The sequence below is a fragment of the Agelaius phoeniceus genome, chromosome Z (genome assembly GCF_051311805.1).
Source record: "Agelaius phoeniceus isolate bAgePho1 chromosome Z, bAgePho1.hap1, whole genome shotgun sequence".
NCBI lineage: Eukaryota > Metazoa > Chordata > Aves > Passeriformes > Icteridae > Agelaius > Agelaius phoeniceus.
Window position 1 is genome coordinate 6,390,109 of NC_135303.1, and position 6,617 is coordinate 6,396,725.

The 6,617-nt window shown below is 46.0% G+C and overlaps 1 long non-coding RNA gene across 1 annotated transcript; it reads right to left on the reverse strand.

The window, feature by feature from the left end:
* Positions 1-3,351: 3,351 nt before the first annotated feature.
* On the reverse strand, positions 3,352-6,401 carry LOC143692041 (uncharacterized). Its single transcript, XR_013179904.1, has 3 exons — positions 6,325-6,401; positions 5,332-5,585; positions 3,352-3,457 (listed from the first exon to the last, which is right to left on the reverse strand). It is a non-coding gene; the product is annotated as an uncharacterized LOC143692041 (long non-coding RNA).
* Positions 6,402-6,617: the final 216 nt, after the last annotated feature.

Consider the following 6,617-nt stretch of genomic DNA (forward strand, 5'->3'; position numbering starts at 1 on the left):
GCTGGGGCAGCATATTCTAAGAATCCCGGCTTCATTTCCCTGGGCTTTTTCTCCAAAGGCTCTTTTCCTTCCCCAAAAGACTGAACTTACCTAGAAAGTATCAGCCTCAAATTCTCTCTATCGATTTTACTGTAGCCAGGCCAATCAGTCTGAAGGGTTTGGAACAGATGTTCCTTCAGACTGAAGGAATTATCCTTTGCATTCAGGTTGGCTACCTACAGGCAGACATTCAGGAAAACAAATGTTCACTACACCTATATGCAAACTACAGCAATCTAAAGGAGCTACTTCAGCTGGGATGGCAGAACATGGCTCTCATTATATTGGGAATGTCTTCAGGGTGAAAAAGCCCGGCCACTGCCCTGGGCAAACCCAGCAACAAACTGCCCAGGTTCAGGGAATGAGTTCTCAAAAGTCACTGTGGGATCATCTGAATCTGCATCCACATGGAATTTGAGTTCTTTGACTAGGTTCCACAATGCTTTTTCCTGGCCATGGAGGAAACAATCCTATTTGATATAATAATGCTTGCATAATTCAGCAACCGCCTACGGCTATGGGGAATTTTTAAATAGGAAAGAAGGAGCTACTGCATCTTTCCATGGTTATTCCTCTTACAAAAGCCTATCAGAAAGAAATAGCAGTGGAACTTAACTTGAAGGAGAATTGGAAAAGCCTCTAATTTGAACAGGTGAGGAAGTAGTACAATTATGAACAGCAGAACAGCATGATGGAAGAATTGCTGGCGCAGGCTCCAAGATCTCACCTGCTGAAGGATCTTTCCAAGGGAATCCTTGTCCTTTGGCCTGACTCCATCTCTCTGCAGCCGAGCAAGCAACTCTGGCTCCTTGTAATCCCTCAGGGCAAGTAAATGAATCACCCTGTCCCTGTAGGGCCGGCCGTAAACAGCAGCGCAGCCGCTCCAGTCGATGTCTGCAAGCCTCACCGGCATCATCCTCTTCTTCTCAGGCACAGGCCCTGAATTGTTTTCTTGGGCTCCTCTCACCTCTGCTTTTTCTCCTAAAGGGAGGGAAAACCAGAAACAAACAGTTCAAACTGGACGTCTGGAGAAGACAAAGATGTTGGGACAAAAGGATGTACCAAGGCTGTTGAACCTCTAATGGTTCGGCATTCACAGGTCTACAAGAATCCAAATAGTAAAGAAATAAAAAGAAACAGTCCTTAAAAGCTGGTAAAGGAGTGGTACTGGATGGGAGCTTTTTGTGAAAAATTCCTTTTATGCATGCTGCTTTTATACGATTTCCCCAGTTTGTAAGCTCAAGCATGGAGCTGTGTCAACAATGACATGGACAGTGGGATTAAATGCACTCTCAGCAAGTTTGCCAACACCAGAGTCTGGGATGCCATCCAGAGAGACGAGGACAAGCTTGGGAACTGGGGCTCAGGAAACCTCATCAGATTCAGCCAGGGCAAGTGCAAAGTGCTGCATCTTTGAGTTTGTGACATGCCCTGGCACCAGAGACAGGCTTGGGGATGAAGGTGGGGAGCACTTGGAGGTGCCGGTGAATGAGAGGCTGGATAAGACTAAAGAATCATACAAATATCCAGTAAAAATTAAATGGAAGCATAGCTAAAAGTGGTCCCTCTGTTTAATACCCTTGGCACTTGGATTGTGTGACTCCTTTTCTGCCTGTGCTCTCTGCTCATCTCTTTGGCTTTGATCATGGCAAGCATTTTATAAAAATCCAAAGCGTGGGATGTTTGACACCCTGTTGAATTCTCTTTTCTCACCTTTGGATTTGGGAGTCTTCCCCTGCACCCTGGCAGACCCTGGGAATCCAGAATGTGTCTGAATGCTACTTATTTGTTTTACTTCAGGGGTGGAGGTTGAAAGGGAGCTGACACTTGGAGGCAGGTTCAAAGTTGAGCAGGATGTGGAAGGCAGGTCCAAGGAAGAAGGAGCGTGGCCACCAGCTGCTGGCTGGACATCACTGGGCTCTTGGTCAATCCTCTGCTTCTTGCTCATCACAGGATGGAGAAAGTCAGAAGCCAGAGGTCGTTTCTGCAAAGATGATCCCAATTAGTTTTGCTCCCATTCTGAAAAAGCAGCATTTCTGAACTGGCAATGGCTGGAAAAACACCTTTCTTACCTAAAAAGACTTGCAATATGAGGAGCTGCTGCAGCTAAAAATGTTCTCTATTTCGATCCTACTTTCTCCCCTGAGTATTCAGCAAGTCTTTCTCCTGCTCTGTGGCTCACAGCCTTTGGGAGAAAGACACTCCCTTCAGCACCTCTGTCAAAGGCTTCCCCAAAACGGGGAGCTCAGGTTGGTTTTATCTTGCTCCCTGTTTCTGCCTAGACACGCCAGGAACACACTCAGCTCTTGCTGTCACACACCCACACCATTCCCTAAAGCTGCCCCAAGAAGCCGCCGGTGGCTGCCGGTCACAGCGTGTCCAGAGCAGAGATGATAACAACAGAGAGAAGGGGAAGGCAGAGCTGTGTCCTCCCTCCTCTGTTTAAAGGGAATTCTTTAAGGTATAGAAAAGGAATCTTTTATGCAGCATTTTCCAAGATACTTTCAAAGGGTTTGCCTTGCCCTCTTGTGTTGCTAAGAAAACAGGCCATGTCTTGATTTTAAGCCTGACAAGTCCAAGGCATTGCCTCATGACTCGGAGTTCCCTCCTCACCCATGGAACAAAAATGGGGGCCTAAGTGCTGCTTAGGAGAGAAAAACAAGTTTCCTACAAATGCCTCACTCCTGGAATTTGTCCTTATTCCTGACTTCCCTAAGATTTCTCTTCAAACAGTAGCACTGGCGTGTGTGTGCATGTTTCAAGTACTAGAGCTGCCATATCATCAAGAAGCCCGCACAGACACGGCCAGGAACCAAAACCATGTCCACATCTTGTCCTTAGCAGAGTTCCCTATGCACCATGAGAAACAAGGCATGTGTGCAAGCTTGTTGCAGGCTTTGACATTGCAACCATCTTGAAAAGCATAGAGGAATCCCATTAGAAGTGCATGCTCCAGGTTCATATGATATAAAGACAACAGTACTGCTTCACATCACAGCTTGGACATCAAGAGCAAGTGGGATAAAACAGCAGACATGGGGGAGAAGGTTTAAAATATTCACAAAATACCTGAGCAGTTCTGGGTGGAGGATCTCTTTCAGAAGGTCCCAGAGATGGTGACGGGCTGGTACTGGTGGCATTCTGAGATGCAGCTGCTTTTCTGTAAGCATGGTCCAACATTTCACATTACAAGGCAAAAATATCAACAGTCATGGCTCTTCCCTCACAGGAAAAACAGACCTTCATTTCCCCAGAGGGTTTTCTGAAATGCTCGTTGTCCTGACTGAACTTACTGAGAAAGGGTCACCTCCAATGTCTGTCTATCCCTTTCACTGTAGCCAGGCCAATCTTCCTGAATGTCTTTAAAGAAATGTTCCTTCAGACTGAAAGAATCCTCATTTGCATCCAGGTTGGCTACCTAAGGACAGACAATTCAAACATACATGTTCATTACACCTGAAGGCAGACTACACACGTAAGGCTGGTACTGCAAAGCTAAAGCAAAGCTGAAAAGGAAATCATGCACCAGATTTCCAGGACTTTTGTTCAATGTGAAGAACGGAGCAGCTGACATGTAAGAGGCAACAAGATTTAACAGGCGTGGTCCATTTGGGCTGTAGAAATTTGGATGTAAGTAAATGCCTAACTGCTGTAAGCAAAGGAGGAAATGGACACTACAAAAACCTCTCCCTGCACCAGGCATCCAGGAGTTTTGGTCTTTAACACAGCTTTGAGAGTCAAAGTACACTATGCCAGAAGTCTCAGTCTTCCCCATTTGAAATACATGGACAGGCCAGGTTTTTCCTTTCTGTTTCCTTTTCTTTTGAGTAGGACATGAAGAACATCATCTCCACGGGCAAATCCCTATTTTTCCACCCTCAGGAGGACTCCGGCTGCCCTCTTGTTTCACCCAGCTGCATTGCCATGGCAGAGCACAGCCTGGGCCTCTAACAGGGCACATTTTCACCATCCCATGTTGCACCACAGGATGCTGGCATTTGTCTCTGCAAACAGAAGTGCTTCTCTTTCTCAAGGGCTTGCTCAGAGGAAGCTTCAGCTTTCTATGGAACACTTGTATGAGATAATCTGCCTAGAGCTACACTTCAACAGTTTAAAAGTAACCAGGATACCCAGAATCAGGAATTCACTTCCTAAAAGCAGAGCTAAGGCTGTGTTGGAAGAAGGAAGGCTGGGAGTATAAGAGCTCAGCAAATTCACCCAACTGGTTTTTCATCCAAAACCAACACCACCTCCCTTTGAAGTTGAGAAAAAGGTGAATAACAGTTTTCAGGATGAAGTGCTGTTCACACAGGCCTTTCAGAATGCAAACCAGTACCTTGAGGCAGTTCACACTGCAAACAAGAAAATACTCCTTCAAAATCTCCTTAAACATTGACATAAAGAAAGAGAAAGGTAACATTTTTTTCACCTCTTACCCTCTAAGGAGCTGAGCTCTGAAATCCTAGCATCCCTTCTTTCATAGCTAAAAAGGAAATATTGCCACTTGAGATGCTACTTAAGGCTTGCATAATTCAGCAACAGCCTACAGGGATGGGGAGTATTGAAAAAGGAAGGAAACAGCCACTGCATCCTGCAATCAATGTCAATTGTATGAATGATAAAGAAATAAGCACATCAAGTGATAAAGAAAACCAGCAGAACTAAAAGGACAACAGGAAAAGTCACTGAATAATAATAGGGTTCCAAGGAAGCTGAAGACTCAATCCACACAACAGCAAAGAACCACTGTGCTCAAAGCTGGGCCACCACCTCTATCATGGGGGATTTGCCTGGAACACCCTTCCCTGGAAGGCAATCCCCACGGATCCCAGCAGAAGCCAGGTACCATTGAGAGGCCACCAACTCCATTCAAGTGAAATGCTGCCCTATGCAGCTACCAAAATTCTCTCCTCTGAAACTTGTCCCAGGATATTTTAAGGGCCTCAGCTAACTGTTTCACCTAGTTGAGAGTTTCACCCTGTCAAGTTACTCCATGAAGCAGTTAAACAGTGCAAGGAGAAGCGTGAGGATTAAAAAAAAGGCATGAGAAGCAACAGCATTACAAAGAATGTATCATTGCCAGCCATTCTAGAAAAACAACAACAATGCCTCCGAAGTTTGGAAGGTTTCTTTCTTTCCTCACATGGACTTGCCATTGGGGGAAAACTGGGTCAAGCTGATGGAAAAATGTAAACAGGGAGCATTTCCTTAGCGTCTCCTTAATTTCTGATTGAAACCCTGAAGTAAGACAGCTAAGAGGTAGCATTGCCAGCAGCAGCTCCAGGATCTCACCTCCTGAAGGATCGTTCCAAGGGATTCCTTGTCCTTTTCCACAATTCCCTCTCTCTCTAAGTGAGAAAGTAGCTCTGCCTTCTTGTAATTCTTCAGAGCCAGTAAATGAATCACCCGATCTCTGATGGGATGTTGAGAAACAGTCCTGAAAGGTCTCTGGAAGAATTTGGCAGGGTTCGTGGGCATCGTTCTCTTCCTCTCAGGAGCAAGGTCTGGAGAGCTGTGTGGGGCTCTCCTGAGCTCGGGAATTTTCACTTCAGTAAAGGAAAAACAGAGGAACAATTGTCAGATGGGGGGTTGGGAAACAGCAAGGAAGTTGATTCAAAAGGATGTACTGACACTGTTGAAACTCTGTTTGTTCAGCATTTATGGATCAGCAAAGATGCAAACAGTAAAGCATTAGGAAGCAACAGTCATTAAAAATACCTGGTAAAGGAGTGAGTGATATAGGAGGGGTGGTATTTATGAAGAATTACTTTTATGCATGCTGCTTTGATATGATTTCCCAATTTGTAAGCCCAAGCATTGGCTATGTCAAGAATGACTCGGACAGTGGGATTAAATGCACCCTCAGCAAATTTCCCAACACCGGAGGCCTGGGATGCCATCCAGAGGGACGTGGAAAACCTTGGCCAGTAGGGCCCTGGGAACCTCATCAGGTTCAACCAGGGCAAGAGCAAAGTGCTGCGTCTTTGGGTCTGGGACATGCCCTGGCACCCAGGCACGCTTGGGGATGAAGGTGGGGAGGACTTGGAGGTGCTGCTGGATCAGAGGCTGGGCATGAGCTGGCAAGGTGTGCTGGCAGCCCAGAAAGGCAACCGTGTCCTGGGCTGCATCAGGGGAAGCGTGGCCAGCAGGTTGAGGGAGGGGATATGACACACCAGGCACTGTTCTGAAACCAGGAACTCATGCTTGATGGCTGATGGAGACTTCATGAGAACTGGTGAGAAATCCAGGAACTTTGTCTCTTCCATGCCACACACAGAGACTGACCTTTCTTGACACGCTCCTTCAATCTGTCAATGTAGGTCCAACTTTTAATGCCTTTCTCCACTTGCTGTTCCTTGGACCATGCCTCTCTCAGTTTGGCCTGCAAACCTAATTGCACAAACATCACACACTTCAATTCCATAGAACAGTGTAAACGTGCCAGTTCTAGAGTGAAGGCACTGCTAATGTTTTGAGAAGTTCAATCCGATGGAGATACAGAAACTTCCCACAGCATTCAAGCAAAACACCTCCTAAAATCACACCCCTGAATGACTTCTAACAAAAAGTACCTGAAA